Below are 23,160 nucleotides of genomic sequence, written 5' to 3' on the forward strand. Positions count from 1 at the left end.
GCAGATGACTTTAATAAGTAGAGATGGATTCCACACTTGTCAGAGACCTATATGGTTTTCGAATAATGTTTTCAAGGATGAGATTAGATCCTTAAGGATTTATTTTAATACTTTTCATTCCCAAAGCACAGGCTTGTGGTTTGATATCCCTTTCTACTTCCCCAGAGCCCATTTCGTTTCCCACTCTTATTCTGACCCACAAGGGTTATTGGTTGGCTCTAAGGCTTAGAATAGTAGTGGAAGACCACATTGATGGGGGCTGGCCTGGTAAAATGTCCCAAGGCAGTCGCTATGGCCCCATTAATGGCCCATCCTCACCCACAGAGGAGAGATCAGCGCTGGCAGGCCTATATCAGTGTGTATAGGTGGGCATGTGCATGTTTTTGTGTGTGTGTGGTGGGGGTAGTGTTGATATGCATCTTAGTTGTAAAAGCTGCATTATTTTTAAGGGAGAAAGAGTTCATAAAGTGTAGGCATGCACACCAATGTTACCGTAAGCAGTAAGTTGATTAAATATTAAGTACCTGCTGCACGTTAGACATGGGGTAAAATGGAGGGGACGAAATTGTCAGCAGAGACAGACACAGGTCCAGGATTCCTTAGGTGAACCAGTCTACTGAAAGAAAGACAGAGTAAAGGAAAGCTGTAACTGTTGCTTGGGCTCTTGAAAGAGAGGCCCCTCTTGCAATGACAATTATGGGGAGCTGAGCCTGGTCAGGCCAGGTTTTGTTTGTTTTTTTGTTTTGTTTTTTTTAAATTTTATTTATTTATTTGAAAGAGAGAAAGAGGGCGCCTGGGTGGCTCAGTGGGTTAAGCCGCTGCCTTCGGCTCAGGTCATGATCTCAGGGTCCTGGGATCGAGTCCCGCATCGGGCTCTCTGCTCAGCAGGGAGCCTGCTTCCTCCTCTCTCTCTCTCTGCCTGCCTCTCTGCCTACTTGTGATGTCTCTCTGTCAAATAAATGAGAGAGAGAAAGAGAGAGTATGTGTGAGAGAGTAAGAGCAAGTCGGGGGAAGGAGAGAGACAAGCACTGAACCTGGAGCCCAGTCTCAGGACCCTGAGATCATGACCTGAAATGAAATTGAAAGTCCAACATTTAACCCAAGACTGCACCACCCAGGCACCCCCAGGAGAAGGTTTCTTGAGAGCTTCAGGCTTGAGCTGAGGTATGAGGGAGGAGAAGTGAAACAGACAAAGGGAATAGGCAATCTGTCTAGGCCAGACTCCAAAGCCTTTCAGGGCTATGTGGCTGGACTGAGTGGGGCATGAATCTAACTAACAGGAAGCAGGAGTACAGAGTGGCTTTCTGCTTCGGGTGGCACCCCCTAGGCCCACACCCTTTCCAGAGCTGTCATTTACATGTGGGTTTTTTTGTTTGTTTTTGGTTTTTTTTTTCTCCTCTCTGAAGTTGTGGCCTGAGTGTAGGGAAGAGCTGCCAACAGGAGCCCAACAATTTAGCAAAGCCAATTCTATCTCCTCCAGAAAATTAGCTCCTGGCAGTTTCAAAACTGCACCCCCACTCTTCTATAGCTTCTGATTACTCCCAAATGTCTCTTCCAACCAGCTTTAAGAAATGCATTGACTTTCAAGTCATGATTCCTGGAGAGAAACCCTTTTGCTTTTGCAAAAGCAGCAGCCAGGCCCCGGTTTTCTCTTGAGAGCTCATTCTAGCCTTTAGCCCCACTTCAGACAGGATGGAGGTCAGTAGCACTCCCTGGGAGAATTGCAGGGCCCTGGTGTGGGGCCTGGTGGGTCAGCCTCTCTCCCTGTGATGCGGAGAGTTGCGAGGAGGGCCTCATGCAATTCTTTGTGATGACTCCATGCGAGGTAGACAGCCTTGACATGGCAGATGGAAAAAACACTTCTCACTCAAATTTTCTATTCAGATAAGTTAGAAGGAAGTACCCCCCCAGAAACAAAAGGTATGTGAGAAAACACAACTCCTTTCCCCAATCAACCTTGGGTGGGTTACTACCACACTCCAGGTGCCAACATTCCCACATGTAAAGCAAGGATGGAAGGACACCCTCTCTCTTCATTCACAAGGCTGGAGAGGCCCCAGGGTTAAAGAGAACTGATTCATAAAGGCAGTGGGATTAGGTGCTTCCTCAGGAATCCTTTGAGCACTCAACAGCCTATCTCCCAATGATGGGGCTTAAATGCAACTCAGAAGTAAAGGCTGCAATCCACAGACTTCCATACATGGCTCCTTTCACATTTGAGACATGAACTGATTTTGTGTACACTGAGATCCCACATCGGGAGGAAGGGCATCTCGGAGGTAAGGCTCAGACCACACACCTAAGAGCCAAGCCAGCTTCAGACCATCTCTTGTTAAGCTAGAAGAACTACCTTTCAAGGAGAATCAGGTCCTGCAGACACTGAAATGTGGGGAACAGAAGCCCAGTTGGCTGGGGCAGCCCCAGAAGGCGTAAAGGATGTGACAGATAGGCCTGAACTCCTCAACCTCCAGAAGAGAAAAACCACTTGCAACTGATGTCATAAAAGAAACATACTCCAACCCATCAACGTCAAAGGTGACATTACGTCCTTCTATGTATTCTCAAGAGAAGAGAGGAGACTTCTATTACAGTACCTGTGAGCTCTGCAACCTGTCCCCTCAGTCAGTGGGGCGCTGGGACATGATGGAAAGTATGTGGAGCTCCACAAAGCTCCTCTCCTCTCAGACTCCCAGAGAGGATGACACAAACTCTTGCCTCTACACGTATGACTGACTTTAGACTCAAGTTCTCCAACGTCCACTTCTCCTTTCCTCCTTTTTAGCAGAAACTCTTGGGCCTCTCTCTTCTTGCTTAACAAGTTCCACACTCCCCTTTCACCCCAGTCCCTGCCCTTCAACTGAAGGCAGCCTGTGCAGATTTTTTGAGTGTTGTGGTTCCACAACAGACTAAAGGACCCTGTCTGGGCAGCCTCAGTGTCCCTCAGCAGGGCCAGGTCCCTTTATGGCTGGAAGCTTCTCCCCTGTGAGGGCAGCTGGCGGGTGGTTAAGAGGAAGGGGGCTGCACTCAAGGGCAGAGACACAATCTTTCTGGGTTTCTACTTCATTGCCTTGGGTGAAGAAGCGTGTTACTGGTTTTCAACCCAGACGGAGCATTAGAGTTACCTGGGGAGTGTTTAAGAGCTACTCTGGCCCGAGCCCTAGCCCAGCTCAGCCCAGCCCTTTTAAATCAGAGTATCTGGAGCTGCAAGGGGAAAGTCATTTTTTTTTTAAAAAACGCTCTCCAGGTGATTCTAATGTGCAGCCAGCATTGAGAACCAATGATTTACCCTCCCCTAGTCCACACCCTCTGCCCTAAATCTGTTAGGACACAGGGGTCAAACTTACTCATCCGCTCTCTGGCTTCAGATGATAAAATAAGTAATAAATTTACCAAGGTGAATCCCAGCCAGGAGAGACAGAAAGGTGGGAGGGGCGACAGAATTATGCTCCAACAGCTTCACCCTCCCCTGGGCAGACCTACTTATCTAAGAGATACTGCTCCTGTAAGCATTTTTTTTTTTATCCTGGAAATATCCAGCATTGCTAGGATGCCTTCCAACCTTGGTTCTCCCTGCAAAACCTTTGGGGGGGGAAAAAAAATCAAGCTTCTTTTAAAAAAAGTAATCCCACTTAGACTAGCTTTTTTTTTTTTTTTTGACAATCTTCTTAGCCTATGATCCATCTAGACAGGCAGGTGCTTATGAATTCAAGGGTCTGGGATATTCTATAAGATGTCAACAGGCTCTTCCAACACCAATCACATGTATCCCTTTGGTCACAGACTGCTTGGACCAAACAGGCTCTCCCAGGAGACATCCAGTCCAGCCAAAGGGAGGGATCAGCCACAGTCCCTGGAGGTCCGTGACATCTCCCAAGTGTCTCCAACCTAGCTAACATAAGGTAGCAACGAATCCTTGTTTTATTTTATTTTTTTAAGATTTTATTTATTTATTTGACAGACAGAGATCACAAGTAGGCAGAGAGACAGGCAGAGAGAGAGGGAGGAATAGGCTCCCTGCGGAACAGAGAGCCCGATGCGGGGCTCGATCCCAGGACCCTGGGATCATGACCTGAGCCGAAGGCAGAGGCTTTAACCCACTGAGCCATCCAGGCACCCCTGAATCCTTGTTTTAAATAGCATAAGAGGCACAGTGAGAAACTGGTTCCATTTAGATAATGGAAAGAATCAAATTGGTTGAAACTCAGATCAAAGCTCATTTAACTTGCTCTGATTCTTAGACAACCACAAAGAACATCAAAGAAATGTTGCTTTTTTTTTTTTTTTTTCCTTCTTGCCCATCCTCCCCTATCCCTGAGACAATTGTTCACATAAGATCATATTCTTTTTGGGATGGAGAAATTAGATGCTGGTTGCATTTTAAAAGTCCCTCCAGATCTCTTGAATGGTCCCAGTTAATCTGGCCTTGTGGTTTCAGGATGAGTTCAGGTGACATCACAGCAAATTTCATTTTGAATTCCGTGATCTGCTCATTCTGTGGGGCATCCGCTTCCAATAAAGCTCACCATTTTCCTCCCCAGTGATGCTGGTGCCAGATCACAGCAATTATGGGCAAATGTCAGTTTCCAAGTCTGCCACTGGTGGTTAAATTGTACATGGTCTAAAATAACAGTGAGGCGTCGGCTCTGTCCCTTGGGCTGGGGACCCACATGCGGAGGCATCGGCAGCTGCCAAGAAGGAGGTACGGCCTGATGGGGTCTGACTCTGGAAATGCCCACCAGTGAAAATGTCACAAGAGCCATGGGCCAATACACCCAACCACTTGTGGCAAGTGCTCTCACTCAAACGTTTTTCTGAAAGAACGATTTCACGAATTTAAGAAGGGACAGTGTGTTAGTCTGTAAGGGCTGCCAGAACAAAGGATCACAGACTGGGTAGCCTTCACGACAGACATGTAATGTTTCTGGAGCTCGGGAGACCAGAAGTCCAAGACTGCTGGCAGGATTGTTTCTTTCCCAGGGCCATGAGTGAAGGATCTGCTCCAGGCCTCTCTCCTTGGCTTATAGATGGCTGTCTTCTCCCTCTGTCTCTTCACTTTGTCCCTCCTCTATGAGTGTCTGTCTCCCCCTTTTCTAAGGAACCAGTCATATTGGATTAGGGATCACCCTTGTAATGTCTTTTGGACTTGATGACCTCTGTAAAGATTCCATCAGATTCTATCACATTCTGATGTGCTGGGATTAATGCTACAACCTATCTTTTTGCAGGGGGAGCACAATACAACCCATAATAGCTGACAACCAAAATGACACTTAATAATAAAAGTCAGCCCTCTTTTAGCATTTCTGCTCTGAATTTGGCATTACTGTGAGTGCTTTACATGGATTAATTTAATACAACCCTATGAAGACAATATCGTTATTATCCAAATTTTAGAAATGAAGAAATTGGGTCATGGTGAGGTTAAATCACTTGCCTGAAGTCACACTGTGGGTAAGAGCAGAGCCCGAACTCAAAAGCAGGCAGCCTGAATCCAGAGTGGATTCTGTCCACTACTATTCTACATAGCCTGCGATAGTCAATGTTTGTGGCAGTCAGGGGAATGGGCCTCACAGACCTTCAGCTATGGGGAAATTAAGTGAGGACAGGCCCAGCTGCTACAGTCTGAAATGTATCACCTTGTCTGCATTAAGGGCACACTTCCTTCCCACAGGCAACTCTGGCCAATGCCTGAGAAAAGGCAGGTGGTTCCTAGGAGTCCTGGGGCTCCTCTGGTAGCCAGTGTTTGGCTTGTGGACCCCTGAAAGTTGTGCCCAACCTTCCTTGCCTTGCAGGGCAGTCTAAGATGTTTCCACCCTCCCTTCTTGCCCTGCCTGTCCAGCCCGATCTCCTGCCCTCAGGGTCAGACCTGTATCACAGTCTGATGGCAGGTGTCCAGCCTTCTCTAGTTTCCTCGTTTTCTTGCATTTCTTCTACTAAATCCTCGCATGTTTAATCACATCCCAATGTCTACATCTTGGAGGTCCTAAACGAATATTCTATTTCATACAAAAGTTTCAAGAACCATGTAATTTCATTTCAATTCAAATTCATTTAGTTCATTAATGTTTTAAAAACTGCAACACCAAATAACTGCGTTTTCAGGAGGTATGGGTGAGTGACTTTTTTTTTAGTGTCCAGGAAATTGAGGTAGTTTATGCCAGCTTTAAGGCTGTTTCATTTTGTTCTTGCTCAACTCTGCTGAGTTGCCAAAGCCCAGCATATAACCAGCCCTCACCAATGATGATTAAAGGGCTGGAAGACCATCTTTTCCTGTGATATTCTCTAAAATAAGCTTGTCTGGAGGAGAGAGGCAGTTTCTTGTGAGGGTGGAAGGAAAGAGGAAAAGCAAGACCAGGTTGATGATGAGGTCCTAGTTAAGAGTATTAACCTGGACACATGCCCGCTTCATAAAGACTGAGAGTGCTATCTCAGTGTGTCTGGTTCTGCATTTGGAGAGATGGGAGAGGTTCTCAGATTCAGAAAGAGATCAGTCATGTCTTAGAGGCAAGAACACTGGTCTCTGGTAACTTTTAGGCTAGGTGGTTTTATATTGTTAAAACAAACCACTAATTACACCCCTTTCCTCTTTTCTTTTACCACTTGAACCTTCACCCTGGTGGTGATGCTTTCATACTTAGACAGGCCCTTTGGTCCAAAGCTCAGCTCTTGCTAGTTAGCTATCCAGAGGCAACTAACTTATTTAGGCCTCAGACTGCCCTTTCATAGTTCAGCTGAATTCCAAAATGAGGGGTTGAGATGATTGATCTCTGAGGTCCTTCTCTGTGCTAATATTCTCTGAAATGTCCAAGAGGATGGCACCGATACTTATCAGCCCATATAAATTCACGGGGTATCAGGATAGGATAGAGAATGTCTTTTAGCAGTATTCCATTTCTGCTATGTTCTATCTACTGTGGAAAAGCCACATGGTGATCCTTCTCTCTCTCTGGAGTATTCCCATCACCCGTGGAAGGTTTGATCAAGAGAAGAAAAGGAATATCCACTTTTTTACAAGTTCTGCAGCTTTCATTTTTTGGGTCAGTTGTATTAATCCAACTACTTACCAGAAATCATATTTTTATTATTTTTCAAAAATTTCAGTAGAAACGGTTTGACCAGAGGTGTATCTGAATCTCTAAAATAACATGCTCTGTTATCATGGTGTCCTTCTGATCTTCCCTCATGTTTAAAAATAAGGCTCAGTTCACAAGACCATCTCAGAAATGTTTAAAGCAGGGCACAAAGCTGATGGAAACTGGCTCCCCCAAGCAGCATGAACACATGTGGGGCAGCTTTGATGTGACTGATGGGATAGTGTTTGCTGATAGGGCCTGCTAATAATCCAGCGAGATGATGTCATTCTTGGCAGGGCTCAGAAAGAGCAGCAAGAGGCCAACAACCCTCCTTGGCTGATATAGCCCTTTAGCAGGCTTCTCGACTTTACTGTTGCTAAGCAGATGAGATTGGAAAGTTCTGTGAGCCCAGCTGAGCCATCTTGCCTCCTGGGGATGGAGGCTTTGCCAAGAAACTTTGGGTCACTAGCTGGTTTACATAAATCCCTTAGGAAGGTTTACACTGCCTTTGAAACTACTCCCTGGAATGGAGATTTATAATAAACCAGGGGAGAATTAACTCCTGGGAAGAGAATCCTTTGCACTGGACTTGCCTCACCCCACAGGGCTGAGTTTGAAGCACTTCTCATCCCCTGAGTCTGTTCTGACTTCAGATGGCCAAGGAAGAGGTAGGAACAGGACTCAGGGACAAGAGCAGGACAACTCATGGTACTTTTGACTCTAGGATTAGAAAATACTCTATGCTCTCTAATAAAATGCATCTTTTAAAACATTTCTTGGCTTTTGCTTAAGGACACAGGGTGTCCTCCTATTTCCAAGTGGAGACATTAACTGGCAGTAATTTCCCAACACATTCTGGTCCTGGCAGTTTGTGTCATGGAGTCAGCAGACCTCTCCCCAGCTGGTCTGTCACCCACTCTGTGCCTGCATCTCTGACTGTGACCCCTTAGGGCAGATGCTTGTTCTGATGAAGAACCCTATAGAGCCCTCTCTGTGCTAGCTTGGGAAATCCAGAAGACTAACTCATTTCCTTAATGAAAAGCACTCACTATAGAAATGTAGGAGCTATCCTGCAAGGAACTTTGTGAAAGCTGGGATACTTAACCATGATATTGCAAGCTGTTGGACTTTCTTCAAGGAGGTAGTTATTTTTACATTGGCTCCAAAAAGTGCATTATTTACCAAATCACCTGGGAATGCAGGCCATTTGTATAATGACAATTTTTTTTTTTTTTTTTAAGAATCGTTGCCGAATAAGGGAGTTTTATGTGGCTCGAGATAGTCTTTGTGATTATTCTACGAAAATTTCACAAAGAGATCTATTTCTTGATTTATGGAATAGATGCTGTCTAGCAGGCTTGGAAATAGAGCAAATGTTGGTAGAGCAGATGATATTTTCCAGTTGACTTTTATGATAATAAGAGCTCTGTTGCCATGGAAAAAATCCATCAGTATGCTGAGTTGAAAACATTTGGGAAGAAGGCTGATGGTTCTTTCCAATTCTAGAGAGAGCAACATTCATCCATTCCATAGATACTCATGGAAAGGCAACTATGTGCCCCACAGTGTATTCTAAACAACATGGCTCTTTATTTTGCACTTTGTTTATTTGTTGCATAACTCTGAGGGGACAGATAGGGTGGCTTTCCCTGTCTGGTGGAGGCAGAAGGTTGTGGGCATCCTGAACAGAGAGCAAGAAAGAGGATCCTGGAGCACAGCCAGTACTGGTAGAGCACAATTGTGGCAGTTAAAGAAAGTGCCTGGGAGGAGGAGGATGACAGGAACAACCTGCTATTTTTCCTGTGGTCAAAAAGTTGCCACTTACTTCTTTCCTGAATGCTATAATTTACAAATATTTGGATGAATCCTACTAGATGATGGGATAAAATCTGGATACAAATCAGGCATTTTGGGAGAGGCATAAGTGATTTCTGGTTACTGGGCACTGAGTGCTTGATACCATTCAGGCAGGAGCCAGCAGGAGAGATGAGCAGGGAGAAATGTTGCAGAAACTCCTATTCTTGGAGCAGCCCAGGTGTGGGAAAGAAGTTATGCAATCTGATCTTTAACTGCAGATGGGTAGGTGAGGGGACTAGGTAGGACTTCAGCAGCAGGAGGTTTGAAGTTGGGGAGGGAGGAAGTGGGGGAAGCAGTGGGGGGAAATTGGCTTCAGCCTGCCACATCCAACTCCTACCCTCTGAAACCAGTAACTCACCTACAGTTGTCTTGAATAGTCCTATGGGAGGCCACAGAGTCTGAAGAGTTGAGTTCTAAACCTAACTTTGATATTCTCTAACTCTGCAGGCTCTCTTCCCCTCTTGCCTTCCATTTTGCAAAAGAAAGTTGCCTAACAAAAGGTTGCTAAGATCTTTCAGCTGAACACTCTACGATACCATGGCATTCTTCCCTAGGGTCACCAGAATTAGTTTGCTGAAATGAAGTTGGAGGAAAAGGAATCAGAAAGGGTGGGTAATTTTGCAAAAGCTGGGGTGGGAGGCCAAGGAGTGAGACTTCATATAACTTCAGCCTCTCTGTCACAGCAGATGTTTGATTAGATCATTTCTTTGACATCTCTTTCTTTAGCTCTAGTTCTATTTGGGAAAGAACTCAGGAAGGGGATCCAAGCCATGCTGGGAAATGAAGTCCTCTTCCGTTCTTGCCTCTAATTAAAACCTACATCCAGGTAACATTTGGCTCTACTTGCACAGCTGACTCAGACCTCGAACCCACATATCCTCGCCCAGCCTAGTTTTGGAATGTGTCACCCCCATTTTAAAGATCAATGATCCAAGTCCTCAGAAAGTTGAAATTATCTTGCCCATGTTTACAAATAGCACCCACTATTTTACCCAGAAACCACAATCAAACAAAAACAATCCAGAATGATAGAAAGGCAAACATACTAGAAAAAGTAATGGCACCCTCCTTAAACAGCCTTTTTGAAAACTCTTCAGCTTGTAAATAGTGACTAATTTAACTCCACAAAAATAAATTGGCTCTGGGTCAGATCATTTGTATCTGCTTGCAGGAAGATGAATTGCATAATAGATCCAGCCAAATACTGTAGCCTAAATATTGGCCCTATTCAAACTGTTGAGCTGAATTTTTCAGAACAAAATTCATAACATTCCTCCCCCCTGCGTTTTTCACTACATGTAAAGTACCTTTCTTCCCCCTCTGTTTTTAAACTCCGAAAGAGAACCCCCCAGAGCAATCTAACCCTCCTTGACATAGGCAGTTCTCTGATTTATGGCGATCATGAAAGATGACTATACTCCATCTGAATGAAGGTCGTCACTGTGAAAACCTCACAGAGACCATAAACATGGACACTTGGCTGCAGGCGAGCCTTCCAGCTTTTGAAAAGAGACATTCAGCCAGCACACAGGCAGCAGAGTGGGCATACCTTGAACGGGGCGAGCTTGTTTTTGCTAGGAAACTTTTATGGATTAGGGAACTTTTCTGGATTCTGTGTAAAGGTTCACTGTAAACATTTGCTTAGCCTCTGTATGATACACATTTACAAGGTCTCAGAGTTGAGCATGGGGAACTGAGCAGAGAAAGTCCAGGAGAGGAAGCAACAGGAGGCTATTAGGAGTGCAGTCCCAGTCACTGCTGTGACTTTAACAGCTCAGCTGGAGTTGTCTGGGCTCTCAGTGGCTTGTTCACACAAGAGACACCAGAGCCAGAACTGGTCCACACCCCAGTTGGACCATGGCTGGAGTCATGGCAAATAAAGGTTTGGACAGAGACCAAACAAGTGTGTATAGACATGAGGTGTGTTTCCTTGGATGAAATGTTTGGTTCTCACTGGTGACTTCTGCCTTGTGGAGAGAGATGGAGGAGAAGAGTTTTCTCCCCAGCCTTCCTTTGTTGTCTCGCCCTCGCTCTGCTGAGCCTGGAGAATGGAGGGAAAGTAAGAAAGCAGTATGGGGAAGTGGTTCAGAGCTCACACTGTGAGTCTGGCAAGGCCTACACTTTATTCTACGTCCACCATAGCTTAATGAGCTTTCGTGGTCACGGGCAATGAACACTCTTAGCCTTCCTGGGCTAGAGCCTAGACTCAAGTGGAACAAGAGAATTTACTTATTTTTCTTACTAAACTAACAGAACTTTGGCTTTTCCAGACAGTCCAAGACAGGTGACAATGTAAAGTAGAGAAGAAAGTTCTCAGGAGAGAGAAGATTTACATACAGAAGATAAGCTTAAAATTAGGATGATTCACTTGAGGTTTTGGTAAATGTTTGACTCTTCTTTCTCTTGGACTTTTTTCTGCATTGTAATTCTCTTCTTCACATTTAGAACTCTCCAGGATACCTTACTGAGTGGTGTCTTGAGGGATAAAGAAGAGTAGCAGGGTCCAGAGTTGGGAGAAGTGGTAGCAAGCTAGGAGAGCAGACATAGGAACTAAGAATGGTGTCTGGGAACAGGAGACAGCAGGCCATGGTATGAACTATTCCAGGACTTAATAGGATAGCAGTCCCCTTCTAGAAAGAATACTAGAGAAAAGAAGGAAGGAAGTGTGGGGTGGATGGATTTGGGCTGCCCATACTATATTACATGAACAAAGATCAAGCCATTATATTTGAACTGGGACGTTATTCAGAAGGCAGACATGAACTATTAGCATATAACCTGATGATTAGGCATCCTTAGGGCTTTTCTCCTCAGATGTCGTGCAAAGGGTATGGAATTTCCTTAAATCTCCTAAGTGCCTTTTTGGGTAAGGACAAGGGCCTCTGACATATATGTAAAACCCTGTCAGATCCTCAGGGACACTTACGATGTCAGAAACCATGGTGAGCTACCACCAGCCACCTCCTCCTCACTTTTCCCACAGCAACTCAACCACCGTCTCTTTTCCTTAAGCCACTGTGGCTAAACAGGATTCCATAATACACAAAATGGAGCCAACCCTAAGTCAATGTCAGCAGGACATGTTGCAGCCAACAGAATTACCATTTCTATACCTCAGTCCAACTCCCAAATCGTCCATAGCATTTTGAACCTCTAACCATTTCCTACTCCATGACTGTACTTCCTAAGACAAAGCATGAAATGGATCAAGGGAAAGGTGTATGAAGCCAAAAAAAAAATAAGCTCCCTTAGGGAGATTTCACTTCTGCAACTCTACCTGTGTTATCCTGACCTCTTCACTTGGGGATGGGAGAAATATCCAGCACCTGAGATGGGTCTAGGGGACCTCTGGATGTCCCTCAGGTTGTATTCATGGTTCTCCTTGGGAGGTAAGGATGGTTAGAAACTGCCAAGGTGATGGGCCATCTGCTCCCTGTCCTGTGGTCTGCAGCAGCGAAGGTCAGCCGTGGTGAGGAGAAGCTAGGTGGTCCCCAGGAGCTATCTGCTTCACTCTACACTCCCACGGCCTAGATCTGCTCCCAGAAAATATGGTAATCACCCAGAGAGAAGGGGCCCTGCAATGACCCAGAGGGAAAATGAAGGCCAGCTGGAACAACCAACAATAGTCTAGTCTGAATGATTATTATACAGGATCTACCTCCAAGGAGCTCCAGGGTACTTGCTGGAGTTAGAATGGACAACAAGACTATAAGCTGCAGACTCATTTAAGACGTAGACAAGAACTGGCAGAGGTCTTCACCTCATCTTCCTTCTGTATTTGTTATTTTTAACATCAAAAAGTAGTGCCATTCTCTGGAAAAACAAGAGTAGCTTATCCATAGTGTTTAGCTTGCCTGGTTGACACCCAGGTTGGCAATTTTGTAAATTTACTTGAAAAATTGCTTTCTCTTTCTTAACTTTTTATTAAGAATAGTGTTACAACAGGACTGTTCAATGTAGAGTCACTCTTTGAAATGGCTCAAAAAAGAAACCCCCCTTTTGTGCTTTTTTATAATTACTTGATGGAAACTTAAAAGGGACACATCTTCTAGGAAAGCTCCAGAACAATCTGTGATGACAGACTGACAGCAGCAGTGCCCTGTAGCATCACACTCTGGGCTCCAGTTTCCCTGCTGATGTACAAAATGTGTGCAAAATAGCACATAAAATGGGCTGTCAGCCTGGGTGTGACAAGCTTTGTGTTGTAGGCAATACATTTTATTTGCTAAGTTTGTAAGCATAACCAGGGTTCCCCAGAACATGAAATCATCTCAAATTCCCTCACACTCAACCATTTATCCATCAGCAGACTCTAGTCTTTGCCTTCAGAACAGCCCCAGTCAGTATCATCATTACTCTGACTCCTGCAAAAGCCTTCTTGCCTCTACTCTTGTCCCAGCTCCCCTGCCACTGCCTTCAGATTACCCAGTAGGAGCCAGAGTAAACTTTGAAAATAGAAATCAAACCATTTACTTCTTCTGTTCAAAACCTGCCACTATCCTTCCATCTCACCCAGAATAAAAGCCAAAGTTCTTAGCTGGGCCCACAAGGCCCAGTGAACTCTCTGACCTTATCACTTACTACTCTCCCATTCTTTTCTCTGTTCTGGCCTCACTGGCTTCCTTACTAGTCCTTAAATATAAATAAATTAGTACCCTAGAACCTTTGCATTGGCCATGCTTGCTCATCAGAATGCTCTCTTCTCACAACTCGCTTCCTTAATTCCTTACAGTCTCTGATAAAATACTATTTGGTCATTGAGGCCCTTGATACCCCCCCATCACTCCTTATCCATGCTCCCCCACTTTAGTTTCCTTTATATTATTATTTATCATCACGTGACAGATTGCATATAAAGTTGTTCATTGTTTATTTTCAGTCTTTTTGGGTAAGCAGGGACTTTCTTTTGCTCACTACAATATCCCCAGTGCTTAAAACAATGCCTGATACAGAGCTGGAGCTCGCTAAATATTCACAGGATTGCTGAACGAATTACCGAATCCTAATGCTTTGTACCATCAGCTGGCAACAATGCCAGATAAGGCTGTGAGTGATGAAGCGTTTGCTAACAAAAAGAAATTATCAAGATAGGGGTTTTTAGAGAATAAGCAAATGTAGGAGAAACATTTAAAAATTAAGGGGAATAAAAAAGTAAGCAGAAAGTGATCCTGGTTCTCGTTCACCCATTCACTGAACCAAAGCCAGGCAAGATTTGTTCTCTTCAGTTGCTGAAATCTGGTTCTTGTCACAAACCAACCTAGACATCTATTTTGATACACATATTATATGTCTCTTGGCATGCAGAGGACGCATATCACTTACCAGATTTATTGAAATTATGAAAAGCGGTGTGAAATGCCTCCTGCCATCTGGGAAAGAGGTGAAAAACGCTGACATTTGGCCCTGATCCAGTTTCACAAAAGTTTAGAGTTTCAGAGTGTTTTCTCCTCCTGGGTGTGGTGGCTTTTTCTTATCACCCTTCTATTCTTTGAGTAGCCCTAAAGGCATCTCTGGGTATCTGGTGGTATTTTAATACTCAAAAACACCATCTTCTGACATGTATCAAAATGGACATTTTGGCCCAGCTGTTCCAAGAAGAATGGAAAAGGCTTTCTTTGCCCTGTTAATTGTCTATCTTTCCTATCTCACTTTCTTTAGCTTACTTTATCTTTTTATTAGTTGTGGGGCTCTCTGTTCCTGCATCTGGGGATGGAGACCCAGCAGTGCCTCATGCATGGGGCTGCATTAGATTAGAAGATTAGATGAGATGGTCCATTTAGGCCCTTGAGTGCGGTGCTAGCGTGGAACTTCTTCAAGTTTTCCCAGGGATTAGCATTACCTGTTGTGAGGACTATAGCTCACGCTCCAGGAGGCCCCTTATATTGGGAGTTAACAGATCTCTTCCCCCTAGATGCACTGCTTTTCTAGATCCTACTTTTGATGAAACTGAGTCACTTTGTCTAGGGAAGTAGGAATTGTGAATTGCCATGTTATGGACGTTTGGAGGTGGAGCTTATACCTAACACTGGCTGGCAGGATGCTGTGTGAACTCTTCCCAGTGTAATATTGTACAATTGCCCTGTTATCCATAAACACAGCTTTTGTTGGTACTGGCTCTAAAACACCTTTATCCCCAAACTGTCTTACAAATACTGTCAGAAGGTCAGATCCATGGAAATAAACAACTGCTCCTCAAACCTGCATGTCACCTCAGTCCCCAAACGCAGCTCAGATGTCCTGTAGGAGGCATGATCTCAATCCCCAGGAGTGTGAGTGTGCACGCGTGCACGCAGGGCTGAGGAAAAGGACTTGGTGAATGAATTCTTGCGGTCCTCTTTCAAGGGGACCTTCATTTCAGTTGTGCTAACCTGCCATTAGACCTTCATCCCAAACTCACCGACTAGTATTTCCATGGGGCCATGCAAAGTTTTAGGTAGTTTCTTCAGAAATGGCCACTCTTGATCCATCCAATATGAAAAAGCTCACAGAACTGGTCTGCCTGAGACTCCAACTCTTACCCGCACCCTTCCAAATGAACTGGGAAAGAAATTCACCTTTATCTAGTCTTCCCTCTATTTATTGAGGACCTACGATATACTAAGGACACGCGTGTTTGCTGCCACCCTGGGAGCATGGACATGAGTACAACTTTCACTCCCAAAAGGGACCCTCAGTCCATTCCTGACAGGCTTTCCAGGTGGTAACTGCACACAGGGTTTCTATTCCTTTGCCTCGCTCCCCCTCAGGTAGAGGTGTACATTTGTTTACTCCTTGGCAGAGACTTCCAGCATTCTTCTCTTTGGTAACTGAGGAGTAACTGTGCTCAGAAGGAAAATGCCGTTGTCACAAGCAAAGAGCAAAGGCCTGCAATTTTTCCAGAAAAGACTTCTGTTAATCTTCAAAGTTATATGTAACTAGGACCACATACTCATCGCTCAACTGAAATGACTACAGTTTGCCAAAGATAATCATTTATCAAGAATGAAGCAGAGAGGGGCGCCTGGGTGGCTCAGTGGGTTAAAGCCTCTGCCTTCAGCTCAGGTCATGATCTCAGAGTCCTAGGGTTCTGGGATCGAGCCCCACATGGGGCTCTCTGCTCAGCGGGGAGCCTGCTTCCTCCTCTCTCTCTCTGCCTGCCTCTCTGCCTACTTGTGATCTCTCTCTGTGTTAAATAAATAAATAAAATCTTTAAAAAAAAAAAGAATGAAGCAGAGAAAGAAAGAAAGAAAGAAAGAAAGAAAGAAAGAAAGAACAGATGACATCAATGAGTGATAAAGTTTCCGATTTAGATGTGATGTTAGGTTGTCCTGAGAACAAAATATTCAAGTCCAAAATGCTCCTCTTGACTATATTTTTGTAAAATAATTTCATAGATGTATTTCATATTACTTGCTACTTTAAATCTGGTGACTGAATGCATTTCAACCTCTCCTTGATGACTCAGAGTCATCGCCAGGAGCGTGCAGGGCCTTTTGAGTTATGAGCTGTGGTAGAAAATTCCCTAGGTAAATGTCTCAGGGTCTTAGATTTATTGAACTCTGACAATTTTTCTAATTCTTCCCTGGATGTCAGACTTCTACTTGTTACTTTCTTGCTGTATTGTTCTCTAGAAATCTTCCACCCCACCCCCCACACACCCCATCCTTTCATTCAAGGACTGACTTTGGGTATTCCCAATGCACCAGAGAGTACAGCACAATCAGGACCAGGGGTGAGGGCCTGCCTGTGCACAGCAGGCCTAATGGGAGAGGTGAATGAACAATAACCAAGGTCACAATTAAACAAGTAAATTCTAATTTTCTTTGATCTAGGAGAGTGAATACTCACACTTGAGAGTTATACATAAATAAGGACAAATAGGATTTCAGAAGCTTGCATGATCAGACTCCATTTCTGTTTACTTATGAATAATTCCCCAGCAATGAGACTGTTGGCTTCACAGCACTCTGAAAATGTGCAGCCTCTGTATTACCATGGACTATAGAGCATACTACTGAAAATGGCTTGATATCATCCAATCTGGGTTTCTTATATTCTGCTAAATGGCCCTGTACCTACAACTTAAAATTGAGAACAACATGGCACCTGAGAGTCTAGAGATTCCAAATTCACATCTTTTTTTTTTTTTAAAGATTTTATTTATTTATTTGACAGACAGAGATCACAAGTAGGCAGAGAGGCAGGCAGAGAGAGAGAGGAGGAAGCAGGCTCCCCACTGAGCAGAGAGCCCGATGTGGGGCTCGATCCCAGGACCCTGGGATCATGACCCAAGCCGAAGGCAGCGGCTTAACCACTGAGCCACCCAGGCACCCCCCAAATTCACATCTTTTAGGCCTCATTTCCCTTCACCTCCATATCTGTGCATCTAACTGCCAAGTCCCCCTCTCCAGCTGAATATCTTGTGGCATTGGAAGTTTTTTTTTTTAGATTTATTTATTTATTTGAGAGAGCTCATGAGTGGTGGAGGCACAGAGGGAGCAAGAGAATCCCAAGCAGACTTCCCTGAGCGTGGAGCCCAACACAGGGCTCCATCCCAAAACCCAGAGATCATGACCAGAGCTGAAATCGAGAGTCCGACTTAACCAACTGAGCCACCCAGGTGCCCCTGAAGTTTAACTTCTGATTCCACCCCTCACCATGGCCTTCACCCTATGTTACCTTCCTCAGCATTTCCTGTCTTGGCAAATGGTGCTATAATCTTCCCCAAAGGAATTTTTCTCAAGTTTTCTCCTTCCCTCATCCCTCACTCTCTCTAGCCTTATCCCAAATCCAATTCATTGGCCAAGCCCGAGGATTTCGATCTCAAACACAGATCCCAAATCTGAATCAGATCATGATTCCTCCCTGCCTGAGATCTACCCAGGGCCCTGCTTTGCTCCTGAAGAAAAATCCAAGCTCCCAGTAGTGGCTTCAATGTGCTACAGGATTAGTCTCCAGGTAATAGATTCCACTGCTTATCTCACCCTGTGGTCCTCTCCTGTCAAGTTCCAACCATTGAGACCTCCCTATTTTTCCCCACGTATGTCCTAGGCCCACACTATATTTCCTGTGATTTGTCCTTCCCCTAACCAGCCAAATGTCTGGCTCTTTCTTGTTATCACTGAGGGCTTAATCTTAATGCCAGATCTTATCCTTACAGAGAGGACTTCTAAGCCAGTACCTCTTACTACTCTGTAGTGCACATGCCAATCACTGGGAAGCAGATTCTGATGCAGCAGGGCTGGGCTGGGGCCTGAAATACTCCAACTCCAACAAGTTCCCAGGTGAGGCCCATGCTGCTGGTCTGTGGACCATACTGAATCCTAGTAGGCAGCCAATAAATATTTTTTTGGTGAGTATGTTTTTTACTCTTCCCAGCCCTCAGGGGTATGAAATAGCCAAGTCTCTAGCTTTACGTAAGAGCAAGTCAACTAGTATGCGGAGGTATTACTGATTCAAACATTGAGGTTTGAGGAGATTTCATCCTTTATCACGATGCCAAACAATGATAATAAAGTTTATCTGCAAGGACTGATTACAAAATCAGTTACTGGTTTCAAGTGCAGTTTTATTTGTTTTTAAAATTTTTCTGATTGGGAGTTCACATCATTCCCTGAAGTAAAACTTCTCAAATACAGCACTGGATGGAATTGAGAGGTACAAGGGCTTCCCAACTAACTCTTTATTTATGGAAGATACCTTCCCCATAAATGCAAGCAGCAACACACTGAGAATATGTCAGCGAGAGTTCAGACACTGCAAATGTGCGATGGTTTTTCAGCTCCCTGGTTTGTAAATTGGAGTGAACAACTAAACACAGATCACAACCCATGACACAGCTCTCTTTAGGAATGAAACAGAGACCTTACCTTCAATTTAGGAAGTGCCTTCACACCATTCTCACCATCAACCAACTGACCAACGAATCCTTGATGTGTGCCTACTATATACCAAATATTCTGTACAAAGATTTTAAGACCTGGTCCCAGCCTTTTGAAGTTATTAAAATCTTGGTGAAAGATACAGATACCCATAGAAATGTGATCAGGCAAAGCAACATAAAATGAATAACTTATGCTTCTGGAGGCAAGGACCAAGAGCATCGGAATTCCTGAGGATCTTTCCCAGTCCATGATCTGCCACTCCGTATTCAGCACTAAATAAATGGTAAATATCAGTGCATATCTGACCTTAAGGTGAAAAGAATGCCCTTGCTAAATATAAAGTCAGATTCAGTGGGCCTGGTGGGAGCCCTAGAACTTGTACTTCTAACAGGCTCCCAGGTGATGACAGTGCTGGTGGTGTGAAGGCCACACTTTTTGTTGTAAGCAGAGAAAACACTGTTATTCAGTGTGGTCACCAAAGTCCCAGGCACATCCCCAGACCTAATGAATCTGAATTCATAGGGTTGGGGCTCGAGAATGTGCTCTCACTCCTCAGATAATTTGTACATATTCTAAAGATTCAGAAGCACCGACATTAGTCGCTAGGGGCCAGCTGTGTTGAATTCAGGACACATGTCCTTCCCCCAGCAATTAGCCACTAGATCGATATCAGGCTTCCGAATGAATTTTCAGGGATGTCAATTCAGTACTGAGTGGCCTGGTTCACTTTACCAACATAAGCAGGTATAAGGCTGCCCAGGACCCTCAATGAGAGACTGACACACCCAAAACGTTTGTTTGGCACAGACTGGATCAGACCAGAGAATGGTGGCCAGGAAGGAACTCTGATTTAGCCAGATAGGTGGTTATTCTTTTTGTAATACTCATGAGGAACAGAGACTATAATGGCTTTAGCAGATGTGGACATCCTAATGCCAAGAGGCGCTCTGCCTAAAAGGTATCTATAATCATCCAATACATTACCCCATCCTCTGGCCTGAGATTGAGTTGTCACAGGCTCCCAGACACTGCTCCAGGCACCCCAGATGGTACTGGCTGTCATACTTCGAGCATGTCATTATGCACACATGCAAACCACATGAGGGCAACTAGCTTCTGGAGACTAAATGCAGAACACTACCCCTTCCCCCAAGGTCCCCAGACACTGCTGGGAGGAAGAGAGATAAATGGGACCTCAGGTGCTAGGAGGTCTTAGGAAAATGAGGACCCATGGGAAATCCTTTGGGCAAAGGTGCTATGCAGACACAAAGAAATTCCATGATAACAATGAGTTCATGTGAGAGCAAAATATAGTGATGTTTTGGCATTTTCCTCTCTTCTGATTTCATCAGGGTCTTACTGTTTGGTTTAGGAAGTATTATTTTGGACTCAGGGTAGAAGTGTTAACTTTTCATTCTAGCAGAGAACTAAAACAATGATTTTTTTAAAAGTTTATTTAGCCATTTAGCAATGATGATTCCGTCCAGCTAGTAAAAATAAAACAAAGGTTAAATACTAACTTGAAATCAATAAAGTCTTTAGATAATTATCTTCTATCTAATTGATTTCAGAAATTTAAGAATCCCACTGATGAGGACTCATCACTGACCCTGACTTTAGAAAAAGAGCCCCCCCAAAATCTGCTTCTGTAAGATTCCCAATAAGCATGTCCACACCAGGCTAGAATTATCCTGACTCATTGGACTGAAGAACGGGATCTACTGTCCCCAAACTCTCAACACACAGAGAAGAGTCAGGCTTACAGATTCCACTCTTGGAACTTCTGTATGATGCTTTGAATTCCAGTAAGATTCAACTAGCCCTAGAAGGGGTAATACCTTTAAATGTCCCCCAAAGTGGAGCATTTTGCCAGAAAGAAGTGAGAAATCACAAGGGCCCGAGGGAGGCCATACAGCAGGCAGCAAGACAGAAGAATCTCAGAAGTCTTGAGATAAACCTAGTTTTTTTGTTTTGTTTTGTTTTTGTTTTTACTTTTCAGACTGTTGCTTAGGAAGGTGTATGCTTAAGAAATTTATTTAATGCCCTGTAGGAATGAAGTTTCTCCTATAACTGATCTCCTGTGACTTACCATATGTCTTACCCTCCTCTCAAGACCACTGAGAAAATAGAAATAATAGATTTGAAAGTATTCTGAAAAGCTGCAACTTTTAAAAATATGAGCTATTATTTTCCAAGGTAATGTCCTTGCAACTCCCTGAAATCCTGGAAGAAGACACTTACCTCCAGGTCGGCTACTCCCTCTGAGAAACCACCTGCTATCGAATGGGGCTTAATACAAGGCCAATGTGGCAAAGGCTGGCTTGGTAGATGACTTTGAGAAGAAGTTTAATGCCCTGAAGTTTCCTGTGCCAGAGGATAAATATACTGTTCAGGTGGATGCTGAAGAAAAAGAAGATGTGAACAGTTGTGCTGAGTTTTTGTCTCTCTTCAAGGCCAGGGTTGAAGAATGTGAAAAAGAGTTGGAGAAGATGAGGAACATCATTCCATTTGATCAGATGACCATTGAGGACCTGAATGAAGTCTTCCCAGAAACCAAATTAGTCAAGAAGAAGCAGATCTGACTTTCTTTTTTTTTTTTTTTTTTTTTTTAAAGATTTTATTTATTTATTTGACAGAGAGAAATCACAAGTAGATGGAGAGGCAGGCAGAGAGAGAGAGAGGGAAGCAGGCTCTCCGCTGAGCAGAAAGCCCGATGCGGGACTCGATCCCAGGACTCTGAGATCATGACCTGAGCCGAAGGCAGCGGCTTAACCCACTGAGCCACCCAGGCGCCCCCAGATCTGACTTTCTGAGGAAGATCAAGTCCCAACCAGTTAATTGGAAGGGAAGGCAAGTGATGATTTTAAAAGGAAGTGTATTTCCTATAAACAGTGTAGGCATTCTTATCTCCTTTGAGATACAACAAGACATAGTAGTTAAACTTCATGATAGTAATCAAGGAAGCTGCAGGGCTCTGTGTTTGCAGAAGAGAGGTGCTTAAGGTAGAAAACACTCTATGGTACAATCACAGCAGCCTGAACCAAACCACTGATAGCCCTGAGTTATTTTGGTTTGTTTGGACCTTGGATTTCATGTGATCTTAACTGGCTTCCTTTCCAGGACTTCACTGTAGCAATTGAAAGCAAAAAAGGTTTTGCTTTCGATTGTTTATTGAATTATGTCTCGTGTCAGAATTAGAGAGAGGCAGCACTGGAAATGATAAAGATTAGAAAGAAAAGTCACTGAAAGTGTTGGCCATCGATCCCCAGAGTTTGTGAAGATGAATTTATTAGACTCCAAACTCCCCCAGTCAGGCCATGGATTATCTGGAAAACTGGAGGACTGTGGGTGAATAGTACAAATGCATGTCTAACAGAAAGATGTTTCCACCTGGAAGAATGGCTCAGTTCCAGCCCGATTCCTTGTGGATTTGTTAATTGGATTTGTTCTTGCAGTTAAGGCAAATCAGCATACATGCTAGTTAGTGGTTTCAGGCCCTGCACAATTGGAATTCTGCTCAAGGAAAGGTTGGCCAAGAAATAAAAGCACTTTCTCAAGAGGTTTACTCCTACTGGACTCAAAGAAAATGTACATGTTAAGCAGAACCAGAAAGCAAAGTCAAAGTTCTGTATGTCTAAGTTTCACTACTTAGGATGAAAGATTCAGATGTGATATTGTTAAGCCTTCCCATACATGAAAAAGGCATTGGGTTAGGGAGCATTTTGGAAAAAATACATGCATTCAAAGTTGTGTGGCCACGAACCCAGAATCTAATGTCCCATTGAACACTAAGTCATATAATAACTTCATAGATGAATAACAGTGCTGTCCTCCTTACAAGAAGGGGCCACTGGCACTGCCATCAGTAAGCACAGGTGTGCCTAAAAGACGTCTGTAACAAAGAGTTCTTTCTACAGGGGATGGGTGGAGCTTGTTCAATTCACAGATGCAGCCAGTCACTGTCCAGGCAGGGCTGCAGGTACAATTAAAATGTGTCTGGGGTTGCTGTACTTGGAAGGAGTCCCCTGGCCCCAGAGGGTCTGAAAGAACTTTAGGAAGAGCCAAAGAAAGGATGCATGCAGAGGATGGCTGAGGTCTGCTGTGCTAGACAAGGGATGATAAGCTCCAAAGGCTAAAGAGCTAAAAGCAATGTGGAATCCCAGATTGGATCCTGGAACAATAAAAGGACATTAGTGGATGAAATGGTGAAATCTGAATAAATCCCTCAGTCCAATCAGCAGTCATACACCGATGTCAACATCTTGATTTTGATGAATGCACCACAGTGTTGGAAGATGTTACACCAGGGGAGCTGAGTGAAGAGTTTATGGAAAATCTCTGAGTGATCATTGCAATTTCTCTATAAA

At 44.1% G+C, this 23,160-nt stretch overlaps 2 long non-coding RNA genes across 5 annotated transcripts in view; both read right to left on the reverse strand.

Annotated features, from left to right (window-relative positions):
- Positions 1-23,160, reverse strand: part of LOC116586249 — a 365,761-nt gene that overhangs the window by 250,943 nt on the left and 91,658 nt on the right. The window lies entirely within an intron of this gene.
- Positions 8,295-21,373, reverse strand: LOC116586251. The gene is made up of 2 exons (XR_004283954.1): positions 21,035-21,373; positions 8,295-15,794 (listed from the first exon to the last, which is right to left on the reverse strand). It is a non-coding gene; the product is annotated as an uncharacterized LOC116586251 (long non-coding RNA).

This window comes from Mustela erminea, chromosome 3, assembly GCF_009829155.1.
Source record: "Mustela erminea isolate mMusErm1 chromosome 3, mMusErm1.Pri, whole genome shotgun sequence".
Lineage (NCBI taxonomy): Eukaryota > Metazoa > Chordata > Mammalia > Carnivora > Mustelidae > Mustela > Mustela erminea.